This window comes from Nannospalax galili, unplaced genomic scaffold (genome assembly GCF_000622305.1).
Source record: "Nannospalax galili isolate Female #2095 unplaced genomic scaffold, S.galili_v1.0 scaffold279, whole genome shotgun sequence".
In the NCBI taxonomy this organism is placed as follows: domain Eukaryota; kingdom Metazoa; phylum Chordata; class Mammalia; order Rodentia; family Spalacidae; genus Nannospalax; species Nannospalax galili.
Window position 1 is genome coordinate 1,578,964 of NW_008343971.1, and position 22,123 is coordinate 1,601,086.

Below are 22,123 nucleotides of genomic sequence, written 5' to 3' on the forward strand. Positions count from 1 at the left end.
CCTAAAACTGTACAGCCAATTTTGTAAGAGATGCAGCCTAGCTCAGAAAATTGTTATTGAATATGTCAATGCTGATGTAATGAAATGTTTCTTCTAAGTATGTGGTTATTAAATAAATAATTTTAAAAAAAGAAAAGGGCATTTTAACTTCAACTTAAAAGAACTAAATGTTAGAGCTTAAAAAGCAAGATTTATAATACAGTTCCTGAACTCAAAAGTAGCTATGGTTATCTGCACAAGACCTGCACAATATCAAGCTAGTCAAAATCCCAGCATAGACAGGATAGATGGTCTCCATGATTCACCTCTTACTGATGAGCTATTGGCCATGAATAGCTCCTAGGAGGGAGAATCATTCTTTGTTGAGGATGTGAGCACTGTCAGGTTACCTATGCCCCAGTGGGTGGTCCCACACCAGTGCACATATAGGCATCACTAACTGGTCTCAATGACTTCTCAAAAAAAAAAAAGAAGAAAAAAGACATGAAGTTGGGAAGGGGGGGCATGTTGGTTGGGGTGGACATGAATGTAGGAGGAAGGAGAAATGAGGATAAACGAATCATATTTCATTGTATACATGTATGAAATTCTCAAAAATAAAGAAAAAATTATAAAGCAAGATTAAGCAAGAAAGGAAAAGAAAGAGAAAATTTAAATCGCCAGTAGAAACTTTCTACTCTGTTGACATAGATAAGAATAACAGTTCAGAAAAGAAAAATGTTTTTGTAGATTTGAAAACTTAGATGTGACAGAGAGGGCAAACCCCTCTTGTAAAGGCCACATTATCATATCCCCTGAATCATAGGCTGTCCTGGCTGAGCAGCCTGACTTTTCCAGTGAAAGGCTATATTTTGCATGCACAATACATCTCCAAGCTCAGCTTGATTTTTCCAAGGCAGACTTGACTTTGTAGTAAACTGTAAAAATTGATTACAATCAACAAAGGAGGTTTTTTGTTTTTTTTTTTTTTTCCAACAAAGCTAATTTTACAGGCTGGTGCTAACTAACTATAGAAATATGCTTTTTTTTGGGGGGGGGGAGACAGAGTCTCCCTGTAGCCCCAGCTGGTCTGGAATTCACTTTGTAGAGCAGGCTGGCCTCGAACTCACAGAGATCCTGCCTCTGCCTCACAACTGCTGGGATTAAAGGTGTGTACCACCACACCCAGCCAATGTAATGCTTTTTTAATTTAGTTGAAAACAACCCTATAAGAAAAATTAGTTTACTGTAAATAGAATCCTATCTTAAAGACCCCATTTCTCTGAATAGGTTTTTAAAGACCTAGCTCAAATTCTCATCTCTCTCTTTCAGAACAGCTAGAGAGCAGCCATAGTTTGCTCACCAAAAACACTAAGATAGATCCTAGGGTTATTGGAAAAACGTTTACCTACCAAGTACAAAAGCCCTGAGTGTGATCCCCAGCAGTAAACACACACACACACACACACACACACACACACACACACACACAATTTATTGCAAACTACTAAGAAAAAACTAGAAACAACTAGAATACTCCTAAGGGGTGACTAAGAAGAGTTTACAGATAGGTGATGTTAAAGAAACAAGGGAAGGGAAGTTCTGACAAAGCTACATCCTTCAACCTGAGGGAGCAGAAACAGAGAGGGTGGAGGCTGGGTTTAAGGCACCAACAGAAAATATTCACCCCAAAATAAAAGTTGTCTATGTTAGGGTCCGTGACTCGATGGGTCCCCTCCAGATAACAAATACACGGGATTGGAGATGTAAAAATCAAGCAGAGTCTTTACTTTCCAGCTAGCTGGGGTCAACCGGCTTCCCAAGACATGCAAGTCTGGTCAGAACGATCGACCCCCATTCAGTTTCAGGTACAGATTATATAGGCCCACATAGTCATTACACAAAAAGCATTCCTCAGCAGACACTTTGATCAAACATCTTCTAAAAGCTATAGTTTCGGTTAAACATCTTTTCCAGGAAGGCTATGTAAGCCTGGTACAACTTCCTTCTCTTTGTTCCTTATCGGTTATCTGGTATGTGCAAACAGGCCTACAGGACACATTGCAAATCAACTGAGTCAGGGGTCCAGGGTCCAGGAAGGAGGTTTACAGCACTTCAATTCTTAGCATTTCAACTAGGTTAATCATCCATGTGTGGTAGATACAAATCAGGCAGAACAGGCAAGCTTAGCAAGTAAATCTAAATCAACATTTTAAACAGAGTTTTCTATCAAAATGCAGAGTTCTTACAGCATTCATCAAGGTATTTCATTTTTTTTCCAACAGTCTATTGGCCTTACTTTGGAATTATCTTTCAGCATTTGTCATGTATATGCTCAAATTCTAAATTTATTCAGGCATCTCACCCCAATTGATCCTCTTTGACCAGCATCAGAGATCTGATCCAGACTTGCAGTAGTCAGGAGTACCTTAGTTTAAAGCCTTCTGGTTGGGTTGGAAGTTGATCAATAGTAAAGCACTTGCCCACCATATGCAAGACCATAGGTTTATTTCTCAGTACTGCAAAAAATAACATAATAATTATAATAAGTATCCTCCTGCAGAAGGATACCTCACAAAAAGTATTTCTACTCCTCACTGATCATAACCTCACCCAATGTTGTCATTACTTCTCTACCCACACCCAGAAAGCTTGGTAAACTAAACTTTCTCTGGTCCCTATGGGGTGGCTTTACCTTTGATGTGTCACCTCTCAAAATCCAGTTCCCCATAGACTTCTGTCTTCTGCAGGAAACCCGTCCTGAGTGCCTACGTTGACTGCATCTTTCTCTCTGCTTTGCATAGCCCTGTGGTTTAATGCTTCTTGAAGAATTTGCCTTCAAAAATGTATTGACTTCAACTTCATATTACATACTAAGTTACTTGAAAGTATAGGGGATCCTGTGCCCTTGTAGCCTTGGCCCTAGTCTGATCATCAGTAACTGTATTACATCATCAGTAACTGTGAAAACCTCTCTGAGTTGCATTCAAATTAATTGAATTCAGATTTGATGAAGTTCCTTGACTTTCTTCAAAGAGAGAAGTTTGAAGTATTTAGTAGAATAATGCTTACCAGAGGCAAGGAAAAGTAGGGAAAGAGAGGGATGTCAAGGTTGAACAATGAGTACTAAGTTATAATTAGATAAGAGGAATAAATTCTGGTGTTCCGTGGCACAGTAGGTGACTGTAAATAAAGATAATGTACTACGTATTTCAAAACAGCTAGAAGAAATTATTTTGAATGTTTTCACCACAAAAATGATAAATGTTTGAGGAGATAGTGTGTTTATCTTTATTTGAATATTACATGATGTATACAAGTATAAATATCACATGATATTCTATAAATATGTATAAATTTGTATCAATTAAAACTAAATTTTAAAAAAGAAAATTATATCACATTGGCTACACACAAGTGTGTTGTTTTTTTTATTATTTTTATTTTATGTGTATGATTGTATCGCCTGCATGTATGTGTGTGCACCTGAGTTGTGCAATGCCCACAGAGGACAGAAGAGGGCGTGGGATCCCCTGAAACTGGAATTACAGACAATTGTTAGCCACCATGTGGATGCTGGAAATCGAACCTGGGTCCTCTGTAAGATCAGCCAGTGCTCTTAACCACTGAGCCATCTCTCCAGCCCCTGAACATACAATTTTATAAGACAATTGAATGTTTTTGTCTCCTGGTTCTTGGTGAATGAGAACATAATTTCCAATGACATACCTAGAGGACAAAATCAGTATTACAATTTAAAAAATAACCAACCAGTGGTATTATTCAGTATGTAAATTGTGTAACCCGGAAGACTACACTAACTTTATTAAAATACAGTCAGTGGGGATGAGTTGAAAGGGGCAGACCAGATTCAAGACCTTCATTAAGCCCAGGGTGACCAGTATCCAAGTGTGGGGATTTATTACTAGAGTCTTTCCCACTAGATCACCTGTGATTCTTGGCAGGCAAGTGCTATAACTGAAGCCTTTTCAATTACAATGGCTAGCAGAACATTTTTTGTAAGATTTAATAGGCATACCGGCTTCCTTAATGGTTTTTATGCATACTCAGGCAGCTCAGATACTGTCATCCTAACATAAAATCCCAGACACTTTTTAATATATTTCATGCTTCTTTTTAATGACCTCATTAGACAAATTGGGTTTTTGGCAAAGTAAGGCTAAAAAAAATTTATTCTCATACTCAATTTTGATTTATGACATCCAGTGACCAAAAATACAGAATATACAATTTTAGAGCTGCGAATCTATCACAATCTATCACAGTAATGAGGCAAAGGGGACAGGAAAAAAGAAAAAAGTAACATATCACCTTACCCTAGGGGAATTTACAGTCCAGTTACACACATGCTGTGAACCCAGAATATCATGGTAGATGGATGATACATTAATAACATACAACTGCAAAGCACTAAGATATGGGAGAAAAGAAATGATTAGAGAGAAAGCATGAAATGAAAGTCCCAGCTCAAACTCTTGCCTGCCTTATATATCTTCAGGACAGTTGCTATCCTAGTTTGCTCTCTGTTGCTATGACAAAATATTGTCCAAAACCAATTTGGGGAGGAAAGGGTTTATTTGGCTTATACTTCCATATAACTGTTCATCACTGAAGAAAGCCATGGCAAGAAATCAAGGCAGGAACCTGGAGGCAGGAACTGAAACCGAGACCATGGAGGAACACGGCCCACTGGCTTGCTTTCCTTGGTTTGCTCAGGTACTTTTCTTATACAGCCCAGGGATGGCATCACTTGCAGTGGGCTGGATCTTTCTACACCCATTAGCAATGAAGAAAATTCCCTTCAAACATGCCTATAGGCCAGTCTGATGGAGGAAATTCTTCAGTGAGGTTTCCTGGCCCCAAGTGACTCTAGTTTGTGCCAAGTAGACAAAAGCTAACCAGCATTAGTTACACAATCTTCTGAGCTCATCTTCTGGAAAAATGTTTACCTTGCAAGGACATCTTGAGAATTTATATGGAAATGGTGTATGTGAAAGCCAACCTAATAAACTGTATGTCTCTGTATATGTTTATTCACCTCACAGGCATTTTTGGAAGCTCGCTGTATGCTTAGTACCATCCTCAGCATCCCTAAAGACAGGAAGGTTAAATGAGTGTGTGTTTTCTGTCCACCCAGAAGTCAAATGATGATTGCAAATGTCGTTCAGATGGTGGAGTGCTTGCCTAGCATACACAAAGCTTTGTTTGATCCCCAATACCATATAAAACTAGGCATGGTGGTGCATGCCTGTAATTCCAGGACTCTGGAAGTTAAAGCAGGAGAATGAGAGGATGAAAAATACAGGGTTATCCTCACATATAGTGAGTTCAAGGCCAGCCTAGGCTATATGAGACCCTGTCTCAAAACAAGAAAACAATCAACTGAGTGTGTTCCTACGGGTTTCCTGTCAAAGGGCCTGAGAACCTCAAGGGCTGTGGTGGTAAAAGAAGTCAAGGGGAATGGAAGCTGAAGTTCCTTGGCAGGTAGAACATGGGGTTTATAGGAAGCTGGGAGTAGAGAAGAGCTTTTCATAGAGGTGATATCTCTTAGAGTTGGGCAAGTGTAGCATCATTTTAGTGTGGCTTCTACCTGGATGAAATAAACTGTGTCGACTTTCAGATCCAAGATAATTGAACTCAGCCAATGCAAGGTAAAATAACTGAACAATCGTTCAGTGAAATCAATAGTAACACTTTGAGATAAATGCATATTAAGCAGAAGAATTTGCTGACTGGGTATAGATTTGGGAAAGTTCCTGCTATTTAAGGCAGAGGCAATCTGTCTCAGAAACAGAAGAGAATGTTAAAGAAGTAGTGAAGAAGGAAGACTTAGAGGGCATCTCTGGTTCAGTACACCTAAACGGCAAAAGATCATCCCCTCAGCTGTCGTTTCCCATCGGTAGGTAGCAGTTGCCTGAGGCATCCCTTCAGGAAGAATGCAAAGGCTTTGTCTGCACACAATAGGAAAGTGTCAGGATGAAATATTGATGGTGGCCTTGGGCACTGGATGGCAGAGTCATCACTGCACCCTCTCTTTGCCAGCCCTAATTTAATCTGCCCCAGTTCCTCCTAAATCCTGAACATGGAACTGTGAAATTCAGAATATGGCTCTGATGGGGAGACTTTTCAATGACAAGGCTCTGGATTGAGCTTCTGCAAAGCCATCGCTGCTTTAGAACCTCCTAGATGCCCATCAAAAACAGAGAGCTTCCACTTACATGGGTGACTTCAGGTCATACTGAGGATACATATTGAAGACAGTTTGTTGGATGGCTGACAGTCTACTATGTGGAAAGAAGTTTAAAAATATGAGCTGAATGTTTTGTCACATTTTTCAAAGGGTTCTATTCTTTCCTGCTGCTTTGGGAAGTTAAAGGACAAATGACACAAAAAAAAAAATGTGAAGCCTGTTTCCTAGACTTCCCCCAGGGTCTCTGCAAACGTGATTTCTCCTAAGTCCTGAGGCAGTTCGGTGTTCTTCAACTAAAAATGGGACCTCTTCTGTGTTCTCTTGCTCTAATTCTTTTTTTATTTTTTTATTGAGCTTTTAAAATTTCTTACATTTCCCACTCAAATCCAGACCCCTTCGCCCATCCATGCCTCCCACTATCTCCCACTAAACCCTATTCACTCCACCATACGTGCTGAGTCCTATTCATTCATGCGTTTGTAACCAAATGTCCTTCAGTGTAAATGCATCTACTGGAGTCTAGTCAGCCCATCCAGTGGTCGTATGTAAGTCATACTCTCCCTCACCCAGCAGCAACCAGTCTCAAATATCCTCAGTCTAGTGCTGGCCCTATCTAGAGTAGAGCTTCTCTTACTCTAATTCTTAATTTCTTAGCAAAAGAAGCCCTCTCTCACTAAGTGATTATTATCATACTACCTTCAAATCGCTGAATTCTTTGAGCTATAGTGTGATTGAATTTTAATAACTCACTGTCCATGTGTGAATTCCTCAGACATAAAATCCTTGTGAAAATCTACCATAACAGACCAGAACATTTATCAATAGATGAGAAACCAGTTTAGAATAGTAACACTGGACTGTTAAGCTGGCAGGTACTTGCCTCCAAATCTAGATGACCTGAGTTCAGTCCCCAGGATACACACACACACACACACACACACACACACACACACACACACGTTGAATTTTAAAAGAGTAATGCTTCTAAATATATTTTCTCACTTTATAATCACGGCATAAAGATTCCCAAGGTTGCAAACTACATCTCCTGTGGATAGAACTTGGAGTGGTCAGAGCTGCTCTGTGCTTCTAGGGTTATAAAACAGAATATAAGAAGGGCAAAGGGTGAAGGGCAGATAGAAACAGATGAGGAGCAGACCTAACTATAACAGTAGCAGCCGCTCAGCTGCTCTCCCCAGAGGCCTAAGGCTGGCAGTGAGCAGGACATTAGCAGCTGCTGACTAGTGTTCTCAAGCTAGACAAGGACTTCAAGAATGTTTGTCTCATGCAGACAACAGATAAGGACCCTGCTGGTATTGCCTTGATCCTTAGAGGATTTTCCTGTACCTACTCAGAAATAATTTAAATACCACATGCCCAAAAGCTGGAAAAGTTTCTTCTTCAAGAAGGTCAGAAAAGGTAAAAAGTAACTTCGAAAAAGACACTCTCTAACTGATGCTGTGATACCACAGTAAGTACAAAGAAAGCACTGCAATCCATGGTTAATGAATACCTACTATACGCAGAATTTTTCTAGGCATTTGGCATGTGTTACACCACATGTATGTCATTGACTCTACTTTGTTCATGAAGAGATGGAAGGTGAGAGGGGTCACGTCACTAACGCAGCTCACAGAGCATTCTAACTTCTTTGCTGTTGCCACGATTAAACAATCTGACCAAAGCAGCTTAAGGAAGGTTTGTCTGACTTACACGTTCAGATCATAGTCCATCACTGAGGGAAGTCAGGACAAAAACTCAAGCAAGAACTTGAAGCAGAAACCATGAAGGGATGCTGCTTGCCGCTCACTCACAAGCAGATTCTCAGCTAGCTTTCTTATATAACCAGGACCATCTGACTGGGGATGATGCCACCCACAGTGGGCCACGTAGGAATGATTTTTATGAAATGGACAGAATCTGGACTAAAGACTTTTGCTTAAATTTGCAACCAAAACACTACTATTTGTAGTGCAAACATGCTCATTAAATCATGTGTTTTTGTGACCTGGGCATAATGACCTTGATCCCTTGGGACCCCAATCTGCCCTTCACCCAAGATAGTGAATGAATAACGGTATACTCGAATTAGCAAATCAAAGTGCCGAGTGCAGCATATTCATATTCATACCATCACTGAAAACAGTGAAAATTGAGTAGAATGTTTGACATTGTATGTGTAAGATATTTTAAGCCTAAGAATGAAAGAACAAGATTGTCTGATAGGATAAGGGTGGATCCTAGTTTGTAGTTCCCCAATTGTGACTGAAGATACAGCTTTGAATAAAAGTATGGGTGAGGCTGGGCTCAGGAGCACAGTGCCAGGAGACACCTGGAGGAATGAGTGCCCCTGGAGTTTGGACCCACTCTTAAAAAACAAAGTTAAAAGTCAGGCTATTTATTCAGGTATGACCGTAATGTGGCTTTAATAACACCACAGGGCTGGGCCCTCCTACATCAATTAGCAGTCAAGATAGTCCACAAACAGGCCAATCTGATCTGGAATCTCAACTAAGACTCCTTTCTCAGGTGACTCCAGGCCATGTTCAGTTGACAGTCAGTGACATTTCACTTACCATGGCTACACAGTGTAAACAATAACTGACTCAGGATTTCAGTCCATGCTGGTAAATGATACTAGTAGTCCCTCACCATGCAGAAAGCTAAACAATATAAAAGAAAAAGCATGGATGGGCAGAAAACCTTGTAATATTTCTGTAAGAGAATAACTCGGGATGTCACTGTGCTTACCAATCTTGCATATTCTGTAGTCAGTGGGTGGAATTTTTGCTAGATCTGTTGAGTGTAGCTGTTTTATGATCCTTTACAAGTCTTCCTTTTACATTTTTGTGACTAGAACAAAGTATCTGAGAATGGGGAAATTATAAAGAAAATAAGTTTATTTAGCATTCAGTTCCAGAGATTTGGGATAATGGTTACCAGCAACAAATTCTAGGAAGAGTCTTACAGACTAGCATCACACAGTGGAAGTGCATGTGGGAAAGGGAGAGGTCATATGGTAAGAGAAGCAAGAGAGTAAGCTAGAAAGCCACCTACCTGCTCTCTTGGTCACCAGAGACCTAATCTCCCAAAGGATTCAATAATCTAACCAACTCTCACGGGGTCCAACCTCTTAAGACTTGACCATTATATTGAGGATAAAGATATCCCAAATCTAGCACACTACTATAATAAAGTACTCAACACTGGGTAATTTATAGAGAACAGAAGCTTATTTCTCATGGTCTTCAATACTGGGAAATCCAAGATCACAGTACTAACAAGTTCCTTGTCTGGTGAGGGTTTCCTTCTAAGATGGTAAGTCAAATATCACATACTCCTCAAGGGAGGAATTCTTCAGCAGAAGGGAGAAAGTGAGCAAGCAGGCTGCTACATGAAGCCTCTTTTATATATGCATTATTCCATTTCTGGGGGAGATCTTCATGACCTAATCACCTCTTCAAGTACCTCGCTCTTCATAGACACTCCTCTTTCTGCATCCCTACTCCATTTTTGGTCTCTCAGGCCTCTTTGAAATGCCTTGAACTCTGCTGCAGCCTCTTTAACCCCTTTGTAACCATTCTGTAACCCACATATACACACATGTAGAGAGATTCACTATGACATATGTAATGTATGTTCTGAAAGTGAATATTAGCAATTGAAACTGAAATGAAAGAGCCTGTATTTGCATTATCCAGGAATATCAAAGAAAGCAGGACTATCTGGCAAACCACTGCTAATGAAACCACTGTATTCTTGTGAATTTATTGCCATTCAATTAATTCTAACGTTGTGGAAAGACACGGATGCATTCATGTATGTTTCTAGCACTGTGTACCCATGACACATTATCTGTTGAATACAAGCTCTGCTTCTTCTCAGAGCAGTTTCCATTGCCTGGTTTTTCTGTATTTGGGTCACACCTCCTTTCATTGCCTGTCTTCTATTTTTGTTAAACATAGTACATTTTAAGTAATATATTTTAATAGCTCTAGATATTTATCTCCTCTCCTCCAGTGCTTGCATTTTGTTTGGGACTTGGTTCTGTTTTTCTTTTGTTTAAATTTGCTAGAGTACTTTAAAAAAGTCTGTATCCATATTTTCTCCATAATGAAGCCATTAGTGTCGCTTACCCTGGGGTAAGGGTCTATTAGTCTGGCTCTTTTACACTGTTTGATTCCCTATCTCTCTTATCTACGCTCACTTGGTGGTACAACCTGCTTGTGAGAATCCACTATACACCCGTTCATTGCTACATTATTTTTGACAATCCCCTGTGTACTCTGTATCCTAGCTTCATTTATGTTTCTACGATAAAATACCCTATCAAAAAGCAACTTAGGAGAAGAACGATTTGGTTTACGATTCTAGGTTACAGTCCCTCATTGCAGAGAAGTCAAGACAGGAACTCAAAGCATCCAGTCACATCTCATCTGAGAGCAGAAAGGACAAACACCTGCATGTCTACTGCCCAGTTTGCGTTCTCTAGTCTCACACAGTTCAGAACCCAAGGGAATGGTACTGGGTCTTCCAACACCAGTTAATCCAATCAAGACAATACCTCCCAGAAATTCCCACAAACCAACCTACTAGACAATTCTGCATTGACAGTCTCTTCCCATTTTGACAAGTTGATAGTTTAAAGTAACCATCACTTGGTACCTGGTTCAATTAAATGTGAGAAGAGAAAGTTTTGTAGTTCAATCTTGAAGGTTGTTCTGATACAAGTGGGCTCATACTAGTTCCCCTTTTTCCCATTTTTCTATGGTTGAACTAGCTGAACTGTGCTTTAGCTTGTCATTCTCTAGTGAGAGGAGCTGTCATTTCAGACGGTGCCCTTAGGCACAAGCCTCTTTCTGTGTTTTCAAATGCAGTAGGCTCCTTTGTGGACAGCTTTGGAGCTCTCTATTCATAGACCCTGCTTTTGCTCTGTGTACACTCTGAACCACATCTATGGATGCTGAGCCGTCCAAAAACTCAAGTCCCACTAACCAGAACTTTAACTTCTTTGACTTGGAGGTGGAAGGGAAGGAAATATGACTGCCTCCTCTTCTCAGTGAGGCACTGAAGTTCCTATTAGGCACTGAGAGGTGAGGAAACCCTGTATCTCAGTTATATTCATTCATTCAGGATGATGTGGGGTTGGAGGCAGCAGTAATGAGGGAGGGGATCATGACTTTAATGTCGCAAATTGTCACTGTTTTTTTGTCAAGCTATAGTAGGTTGTCTGGAATGAAAGAGGCTTTAAATGTTTTTATATCATTTTCACCAGCTTTGTAATTTCACTTGGGATGAGTCTGTGGAGCTCCTCCTATCAACAGACCAAAAGCAGAACTGTCCTCCGTTATCCTTTTTAAAAATCCTTTACCTTCAGATAAGTCTTGCTTGCTTTTAATTTTACTTGCCATTCATTTTCACTCCTTGGTTTAATCGCATTGATAAGATTTTGTCCATTTTATTGATTATTTCAAGGTCAGTACTTTTATTTCAACAAAACATTTTGAATTTTTAGCTCTTATTTTATTAATTTCTGCATTCATCTCCTAATTTCACACAGTTTTTGTCTATATCAATATTTTACAATTATACATTAAATGTAATTATAATTTAACTTCTTAATTTGAAAACTTATAGTCAGGCAAGAACAATCTACTGTCCACAGGTCACATGTGGCCCAGTGTTTCTATGAATATGGCCCAACACAAAGCGGTAAATTTACTTAAAACAGAGATTCGGTTTTTTACAATCCTTTTGTAATTCAAATGCATAGCTCTCAAGCATGAACTTTGTGACAATGTCATGTCCCAATGTCAAAAGGTTAAACTTCTGTTTTTATTGGTTTCTAATAAATTTAAAACTATAAATGCTTTGCAAATAATACTTTAGCTCAATTCCATAACTTTTTAATATATATAGTTCTATGCACTCTCAGATTAAGCAACTCATTAATTTTCTTTACATTATATGATCTTCAGAAGATTTAAAGCTGTTTAATTGCTATAATTAAAAGAATTTTCTTTTATTTTAAATTCTGGAGTAATTAAAATGATTGTACTCGAGATTTTGGCTTTGCAGAATTCATTGTGACTATATTTGTATACTTTTATGAGCTATGTTTTATAAAGTTATGCACAGGTTATGACAGAGGTAATTTCAGGAAATTTGTTTTTCCAGGGAGAAGCCTCTTTGTGAGGATAGAATGGCTTCCCTGGAAACCCATTTACAGTTCTCAGAATCTTTACCCTTTTTCATTATAGATCAAAACTGACTCTGCCTGGTCAGAAGGGCCTCTTTTGGCAGTGGGTGACAGAGCAAGAACTCATAACTGGTCACAGTGCCCCCAAACAAGACGTGTCTGTCACTCCTTCAAGGCCCAGGGAACATCACAGGAGAGGGAATAGAAGAACTGTAGGAACTAAAGAATTGGAAGGAATGTAGTGGGGAACTGTACCCTAGATTCCACATGGAAGCTGCAATCATGACCACATGGCAGCTATGACTGCCTGCATGAGGCCTGAGGAAGTGGGGAGGAAGGGAAAGAGAAAAGGGAAAGAAAGAGGAGGGAGGAGAAGGGAGCAGATGGCAGGAGAACAGAGAGGAGGAGAGGATAGGAAAGGGAAGGGGAAAGTAGAAGATAGGGGAGGGGAGGGGGCAGAGGGAAGAGGTACTGTGTACTGTATACAAGTATATTGTCCAAAACAATTTTTAATTAATTAAATTTTTAAAATTCTGTATATGTAATCTCTATGTTACTTCCTCCATTTCTTTTTTTCTCCACAGTGGAAAAGTTTTTATTGAGACCCCACCAGCTGCACAATATGCTTCTTCTAACACTAGGTACCTTCCTCTTGGCAATTAGGTCTGCCTTCAGTGGTCCCATGAGTAATTTCTTCTCCATGGTCTGGAAAGAGCCATGGTCATGTTTTGAGGTGATGTTAGTGACGTTCAGGTCAATCTTCTCCAGAGCACGGCATCTGGTCTGTACCAGCAAGGATTTTCAGAGGGTGAGCACTCGCTTCTTGGTTCCCACCACACTGCCTTTCAGCATGACGAAGTCATTGCTCACCTCACCATAATGGACAAACCCACCCAAGGGGTTGATGCTCTTGTCAGAGAGGTCATAGTCAGTGAAGGCATTGTTCTTGATCAGCTTGCCAGACTTGATAAGGTAGCCCTGTCCAATCTTGTAAATCTTGCTCTCTGTGCAAGGATGGTGGCCTTTTTGCCCACCTCGAGCCACAGAGAAGGCCACATGGGCAGGGTGCCAGGCTCCAATACAGGCAACCTTGTCACAAGCTTTGGTGGGTCTCCCTTATTAAGGCCTGTTACCTACTATTCTTCTCCTTCAGGTTATTGCTTTTCCTTTACCTCACTGTTTCCTTACCCTTGTCCTGATTCCTGCAGTTATGTCTGTTTGCATACTTATTTATCAGAGTCTGATCCTAGGATCTACATATGAGGGAGAACATATGTCGATTTTTTTTCCGAGATTGTGTTACTTCACTTAGTATAACAGTTTCTAGTTCCATCCATTTACCTGCAAATTTCATGATTTCATCTTTCTTTACTACTGAGTAAAACTCCATCGTATATATGAACCACATTTTCATTATCCACTCATCAATTGAGGGACACTTAGGTTGCTTCCATCTCTTAGCTATTGTGAAAAGAGCAGCAACAAACATGGATGTATAAGTGTCTCTGCAATAGGACGAGTCATCCAGCTGCTGCCAGACCCTGCACTGTTGCACTGGTTTCTCTCCTCAGGAGTAGGCAAATTAGGGTAACAGAAAAGGATATAACTAAGGTTTTAGATGAAGTACTAGCTCTTGCCCCCTGGTTTACAGATTCTTGTTGCTGGGATCCTGAACAATGGGCTTGCATATTCTTGGCACGGCATAGAGAAGTCAGGGAAGGACACCCACAATCTGGGCTGTTCTACCCCATTGTGACAGTCATTCTGGCCTCCCTTCAGGGGGTTCCCCTGAAGCCCCTGAACAGGAAAATCTAATAAAGGAGATAGATGAGCAAATACAACAACAGGAGGCTGGGGACAGCCTGTCCCAGGCATGTCCAGTTAAAACAAAGCTAACGGATTCTTATTCTGATGAAACAATGACTGCTAATGATGATATAAAAAACAAGGAATTGGTGTTTGAGGGCTCCCTTGATGAAAAACAAGAAGTTAAGGCCGCCTCTGCTCCACCATTATGGGGCGGTGGCTACCCTCTGCCATCTTATACTGGCTTTAAGGAAGTTTCCCCCAGTCCATCCACCCCTCCCTCCCAGAGGAGGACTGGAAGCCTCTCCTGTCTAGGCTCCTCTTTTATGATACAATGGGAGATTTTCCACAGTTCTTCCTAGTTACCATCAATCAGGGACAACAGAACCTCAATGTTTGGAATCCATCGCCTCATGATACCTTAAGTAAGGCAGCAGTTGAGGATGGCATTCACTCCCCCTGGTTTGGTCAGTTATTAGATACAATCAGTCATTCGGCCAATACCCCCTATGATTGGCAGAATATTGCCCATGCCTGCTTACAGGGAGGCGATTTCCTTTTACAGAAAGCTGCTTACCACGACAAATGTGAACAACAGGCAGAGCACAATAGAAATGCCAACATTCAAAACATTGGAATTGATGCTCTAGTAGGACGTGGCAATTTTGAGAACCCTCCAAGCTCAGGCACAGGGACTTCCCCACTACTTTGAACAAGTACGGCTTTGCACTCTTCATGCTTTTCGAAGTATGCTGACTCACGGTGATACCAGCTTAACCAAATTGATTAAAAAACCAGGTGAGTTTTTCTCTGATTTTGTTGAGAGATGCCAACAAAGTATAGATAGAAAGATCAGTCATCAGGGAGCTGCCGATGCCTTACTCAAGGATCTTGTATATGAAGGCTGCTCTACAGAGTGTCACCTTGCCATAGGACCCGTTAGACACAAGGATGTCTCTGAATGGATTCTGACCTGCTGAGATGTGGGGACAGCTCGGGCCCATGCCGCAGCCCTTGATGAGGCTCTGGCTGCTCATCAGCCTCAGGCCAAGACGGACAAAGGCAAATGTTGGGCCTGTGGTGGACAGGGCCATTGGTCAAGTACCCGTCCTAATAAGATTATGAAAGAGGCCAAAAGGAACAGGTTCCCCCTTCAAAATTTTCGAGATGCCGCAAAGGCTTTCATTGGGTAAGAGTATGTAGGTCTAAGGTGGATGCAGATGGTTAGTCCATACAAAAGGTGGCTTTAAACGGGCAACGGGGCACCTCTCAGCCCCACCCAAAGAGAGGAAGTAAGGGAATACAACCCCCACGTCCAACGGATGATACCTATTGATTTGCATAAGCCTAGGAAGCAACTTTCCCTAGATGGCCATAAGTTTAAAGGCCTAATTGATACACAGGCCAATATTACTGTAATCAGACAGGAAGAAGCCCTGTCTCATTTGCACCATAAGCCTGGACCCCCTATACAAGGTATTGGGGGCTTACAAAATACTTTACAGGTCCAATGTCCCGAGGTCTGGACTGACCTGGATGGCAATACAGTAGCTATTAAACCACTCCTAGCTTGAGGGCTTCCCCATAACCTGTGGGGGAGAGATATCCTCCGCAATATGGAGGTTGTTCTAACTACCAATGACAAAGCCTTTTATGACAACCACATTGTAGACCAGCTGTTAGGTAATACCCCCCACCCCCAATTCTAATGGCCACTGCTCCACTGCCCAAGCCACCCCCCATCAAATTAACATGGGACACTAAAGCTCCCATATGGGTGGAGCAGTGGCCTCTTCCTTCACATAAATTAGCTCATTTGATCTCCTTGGTCCAGGAACAGTTATCCTTGGGTCACATTGAGCCCTCACTTAGTCCTCATAATTCTCCCATTTTTGTTATACAAAAGAGATCAGGAAAGTGGAGACTTTTACATGATTTAAGGGCTATTAATGAGCATATGAAGCCTTTAGGGACCCTTCAAACAGGACTGCCTCACCCTACTGCTATTCCCAAAGAATGTGCAATTATTATAATAGATATTAAGGACTGCTTCTTCTCTATTCATCTTCATGATGAAGATAAGCCCTATCCTCTATACCTGCCACTAACCAAAACGTTCCAGTTCAAAACTATCAATGGAAGGTTTTGCCTCAGGCCATGAAAAACAGTCCTGCTATCTGCCAGTATATTGTGGCCCATGCCTGCAGACCTTTGCTGACTAAGGTTTATATTTTACATTATATGGATGACATTCTTATCACCCATAAGGATCCTAAGATCCTACAAGGAGCTTTTTAAAAACTCAAAACAAACCTCCAGGCATTAGGTCTTAGTATTGCAGCAGATAAAATACAGTTATATGCCCCTTATACCTTTTCAGGCCACTCTATTCAAGATGCCATCTGGCCCATAGCTCCTGTTCTTACCTTACCAGATGAGGTTACTCTTTCAGAGGCACAGACCCTCTGTGGCAACATCAATTGGATATGGGTCTTCTTATACATGTCCACAGAAGAGCTTACACTACTCTTTGACCTCTTGCAGGGTACTGATATGGTCTCCAACCCAATAAGGTCTCTCCAGAGGCACAACATGTTGTCACGACAATCAATTCTCACCTGTCCTAAGCATTTGTAATTAGGGTACAGCCAAAGTTGCCCATCCAATCTCTAGTTATTCCTACTAAAAACACCCTTTTGGGAGTTCTCTGGCAGACCCAGGGCCCCCTGATATGGGTCCACTCTTCATGGAGTCAACTTCACAAGGTCACCCCAGCTATTGAGGCATGAGCTATGCTAGCCCTTAAACTTGTCCACACCTCCTGCCTTCTGTATGGCCATGAACCCGAATCATTGGTTCTTCCCCTTCCACTTCACATGCTCCAGTCATTGTTCCTTGACAACCCTGGCTTCCAAACTCTCCTACTAGTCTATCAGGGGAAATATGACAATCATTATCCTAAATATAAACTCCTTCAAGGAATAAGACAGCTTCCCATGTTCCAATTTCCCCAGGCATTCCCAAAGTGTGACCCTCTTCCTAAGGCTCCCCTAATCTTTACTGATTCTAGTAAATGCAAATCAGGAAGGACAACTCTCCTCACATAAGGTTTTCCCTTTCCAGGGATCTGTACAGCTCAGAAAGAAGCTCGGAGATCTCAGCCATGTTACAGGACTTTCAGGATCTCCCTACAACTCCCTGTAATATTTTTTCTGACAGTGCTTATGTAGTTCAGACTCTACAACATCTGGCCTTTGCAGCTTTCCGGCCTCACCAGAGTGTCCTTGATTTGTTGCTCTCCTCATTACAACTATTACTCGAGCAGTGCTCTGCCCTTGGTATATTCAACACTTGAGCTCTCATACCAATCTCCCGGGGGTTCTGGCAGAGGGCAATGCCACCATTGACAAACTGGTCCTGAGTGACACCCTAGACTCTACCATAATTCAACAAGCTAGAGACTTACACACCCGTTTTCATCTTTCTCCCCAAGCTATACATAGGCTTCTACCCACTCTACCAATTCAGAGATGCAAGCATTTGGTCCACACCTGCTCCTATTGTGCCCCTCTTCTACCTCTGGGACCATTACAACCCACCAGAACTCTCCCTAGAGGCCTCGGCCCCAACAAGATATGGCAAATGGACGTCACCCATTTTTCTCCTTTTGGAAAGCTCAATTATATCCATCATATTATTGACACTTATTCCAATGTCCATTTTGCATTGGCCTGCTCTGTTGAGATGGCTTCTCATGCCATAAGGCCTGTCAAATATGCCATGGTCCTTATGGGAGTTCCTTGGCAAATAAAAACAGATGATGATCCTTGTTATGTTTCCACTACCTTTAGTCATTTTTGCTCTGACTGGAATATTAGGCATATAACTGGTATCCCTTACAATCCTCAGGGTCAAGGGATTATTGAACGTTCCCACCAAACACTCATTAAACAAATACAGGAAATAGGGGGAGACAATGATAAAGGCCCCTACTATAAGGACCCCAATTTTGCTATTCAACAAGCTCTATTTGTATTAAAATTTCTAAAATTTGACTCCAATGGCCTCCCTCCAGCAATAAAGCATTGGGGGGCATTCACTCAGCCCACTCCTGCCCCCATGGTGAGATGGAAGGACCCTCTCACAAGTGAATGGAAGGGTCCATACCTATTATTAACACAAGGACAAGGCTATGCTTGTGTCTTTCCAGATAATGTTCCAGCCCCCATTTGGATCCCAACCCAGAACATCAGAATTGCCTGCAACGGAAAACCTCTCTCCACAACCACCAACCCCAGAGATGGCAGTCCTGACCCTGGAGGAAGCAGTGCACCTCTCAACCACTGAGAGACTGACCCAGCATCACAGGCCACGAAAGCGGCAGGCTCCAACGGCATACCCAATAACCTGGGGTGACCTTAAGTATCTCACTTCTCAAGCAGAGACTATAGCCAATCAAAACCCTCAAACCAGAGGGAACCCCCTGTCTATGTTCCCTATTATGTGTGCCATCATTACTGCTAACTCCTGATTTTTGGATTCTGCATTGTTAAGGGTCTTGATATTTTTGTTAAAACTCGTATTTCTCTGGTTCAGTTAGCTGTTGCCCTGCCTCCAGGTCTTGCCAGGCATGTCACTGCAAACAAGGACCCACTGTTCCTTGCCCTTACCAACCTATAATAATAGAGATATGAAAAATAGGCTTGAGCATAGGTGTAAAGCCTTAAGGAACAACAATGCAATGGACCTGAGACAATGGCCCGACTGCCGGAGCAACAGGAAACGCCTTGCAATATATACTCCTGTGGGCAGACTCTGAGACCAATGCCTAGAACTTGCCACTCCCTAATCCCCATCGTTACCCCAGATGGGATGACCCCACTCCATCGGCTTTTATTGAATTCTTAGCCCCTTAGGAGACCTTTGCATGGGCCAAAGCTTGGTACACTGCCTCTCCCTCTGCCAGACCATACCAAGGGACTCACCCTTCGGGGGCTGGTAGTCAATGATAGGTAAGATCCCAAAAGATGGGACAAACTAAGACAGGCACAGTCCATAATGCTGGGTGACCCTTGAAGTGAGGACAACAATGCCAAGGCAAAGAACTGCGACTCCCACTGGTTGGCATGGAGTTAGCCCAGCCTGCTCTTGGGAGAACTCACCATCTTGAAGGATGGGGACCACACTAAGGGATCAATCCCTTCCCTCCCAAGCCATTCTGCCTTGCCTTGATGCACAACAGGAAAATCTGCCACATACAGCCCCTGGACTGATATCAGTATGCTATATATTCTGAACTGTGCCTCACTCTTAAAAATGAAAAAATGGGGAGAGATGTTGTGGAAAATCTTGTGACTGATTTTGCCTTTTGCCTTACATTCCTATCATGTGGGAATGCAGTGCTTCCTGTTTCTTACCAGAGAGAAAACTATGTAAGTCACATGGTTTCCAGAAATCTGAAACTTAGAGAAACTGAAACTTATCATGCAAATAGGGCATCTGGCCCGCTAGACTGTAATGGGATACTAGTCTGCCATGCTAATAGGGGATCCCATATGCTGTGTTATGATTGGACTGTTACCGCTATATAAGCCTGTACTTTCCTGCAATAAAGCAGATCTGTGTCACTGAACCTGGTCTCCTACATCTGCTGGTGCAGACTTCTCACCAGCCCTGGGGTCCAGACCAGATGACTGATCAGAGGAACTGAGAGAGCAGGAGAGTGACCATAGCCAGAGGAGAGCAGCCACAGCCAGCGACCACACAGAGGAAGCAGGTGCATCTTGGTGTGGGTGATGAGGCGGATGACCTGGCAGTACTTCTTCATGCTGTTGAAGTCCTTCTCCAGCTGCTTCTTGCCTGTGTCATCCTGCCATAGTACTTCGTGAAGGCCTTCTTCTTTGATTTGTGCCAGTTCTTGTAGAAGCACCTTTTGCATTCATCACTGATAGGCTCAGCAAAGACAGGCTTAAAAGTACAGAGGCCATGTGGGGTTTTCTACATAGCCCACAGTGTCCATAGGTGGTGTAGCCACAATTGTGACAGCCTCCAAATCTTCCTTCTTATTCAATTTGAATCCTGTCCAGTCAACTTCATGCACAATGGGTCAGGCCAGCCTTATAGGTCAGAAAGGCTGTGAGGTGGACACTCTTGGAAGGGTCATCTTTGGGGAAGCTCTTCACTTTCCCATAATGCTGGCTGGTGCCTTTCTGAGGCAAGAAGCCCAATAACCAGGCACTGGGAGTGGAGAACTTCCTGTGAGACATGGCACCATCAGGCACCACTGTAGAGTACTTCTTCCATCTCTTAAACTTGTTTTGTAACACATAAAATTGATCCCCTCCAAAAATCTGTATCTCAGGTTGTTTCTGTGGGTTCAGACCTCCATGGGGTAGGGGCTCAGGGCTCAGACAACCAGAGAATGCCAGGTTCTGGCCTCCCCCTGGCCTCCAACTACCAGAGGGCCTGACAACCCAAGGGACTGCCTGACAGCCCCCAGATCCTGCCTTGACTGGTGGTGAACTTCCCCTAATTGCACCATACCATCCCCCTACCTGGGATTTTGTGAGGCCCCTCCCTAGGCCCCAGTGCAGATCTGGCTTTAGTAAGCTAAGGCTGAGATCCTAGCAGACAGCCTGAGAGGGTGGGTTCAGGCCTCTATCAGTGTAGTGGCTGGGATCTCAGCAGACCATCAGAGAGTACAGAGTTCTGGCCCCCCTCTGGCCTCCCTCTGGCATAGGGTTGACATGGCACAGGACTGCCTGAGAGACCCTGGATCCTGCCTCCACATGGTGAAGGAAGTCTGAGTGTACCTGACTGGAACTTGAATTGGGCTTCTGTGGGTACCCCTGAGTAGTTGATCTGAAGCAATCAGTTGCCTCCAAAATAAACCTGTGAGAAGCTGAACCCTATACCAACCAGCTTTACATAACCAAAAAAGAAAGGATCTAGGCACCCAGATAATAATACAAACAGAAGCATACTTTAACTTAATTCTCATATCAGAATCATAAACAACAAAAGAAATTCACATGCCAAAACCATAATGAAAAAATAATAAAATGGAAAGCCAAAACACTATGTCCCCACCAAACCCCACCAAGAATTTAGAAGAGTTCAACAAGGGGAACTGCCTGGAGATAACCCAGGACACTGAATTTAAAAGAATAATCATAAACATGATCAAGGAATTCAACAAATTTAAAGAACACAAGAACAAACAAAGCAAAGAGCTAAAAGAAGATAGGGATAAACTTCTGAATTAATTCATAAAAGAGATAAAAACATTGAAGAAAATTTGGGCAGAAATGAAGAAGGAAGTGGAAAACTCAGTATGCCAACTTGAAACTACAGGGGAATGCTTCACCTCTAGAATGAATGAAATAGAAAACAGAATATCAGCACTGGAGGATAAACTTGAAGAACTGGAGCACTCAAACAAAGAGTATGGAAAAAAAATTTGGGGGGGTCTTTTTGAGACAGTGTCTCCCTGTAGCCCCAGCTGTCCTGGAATTCACTATGTAGACCAGGCCGGTCTTGAACTCACAGAGATCCACCTGCCTCTGCCTCCCAAGTGCTGGGATTAAAGTCATGCGCCACCATGCCTGGCGAATATGAAAAATTTTAAAAAATAGGAATGGAATATGCAAGAGATGTGGGACACCATGAAAAGACCAAATCTATGGATCATAGGAATAGAGGAAGGAGAAGAATTTCAGGTTAATGGTGCTGACCAGATCTTAAACAGGATTGTAGAAGAGAATTTCCAGAAATTAAAGAAAGATATCCCCATACAAATACAGGAAGCACATACAACATCAAATAGACAGGATCAGAAAAGAACCTCCCCATGGCATATCATAGTAAAAGCACTAAATGTACAGAAAAAAGAGAGAATACTGAAAACAGCAAAAGAAAAACAAGTTACA

At 42.0% G+C, this 22,123-nt stretch overlaps 1 pseudogene; it reads right to left on the reverse strand.

The window, feature by feature from the left end:
- Positions 1-11,447: 11,447 nt before the first annotated feature.
- LOC103739808 lies at positions 11,448-20,461 on the reverse strand (annotated as a pseudogene).
- Between the last annotated feature and the right edge of the window lie 1,662 nt (positions 20,462-22,123).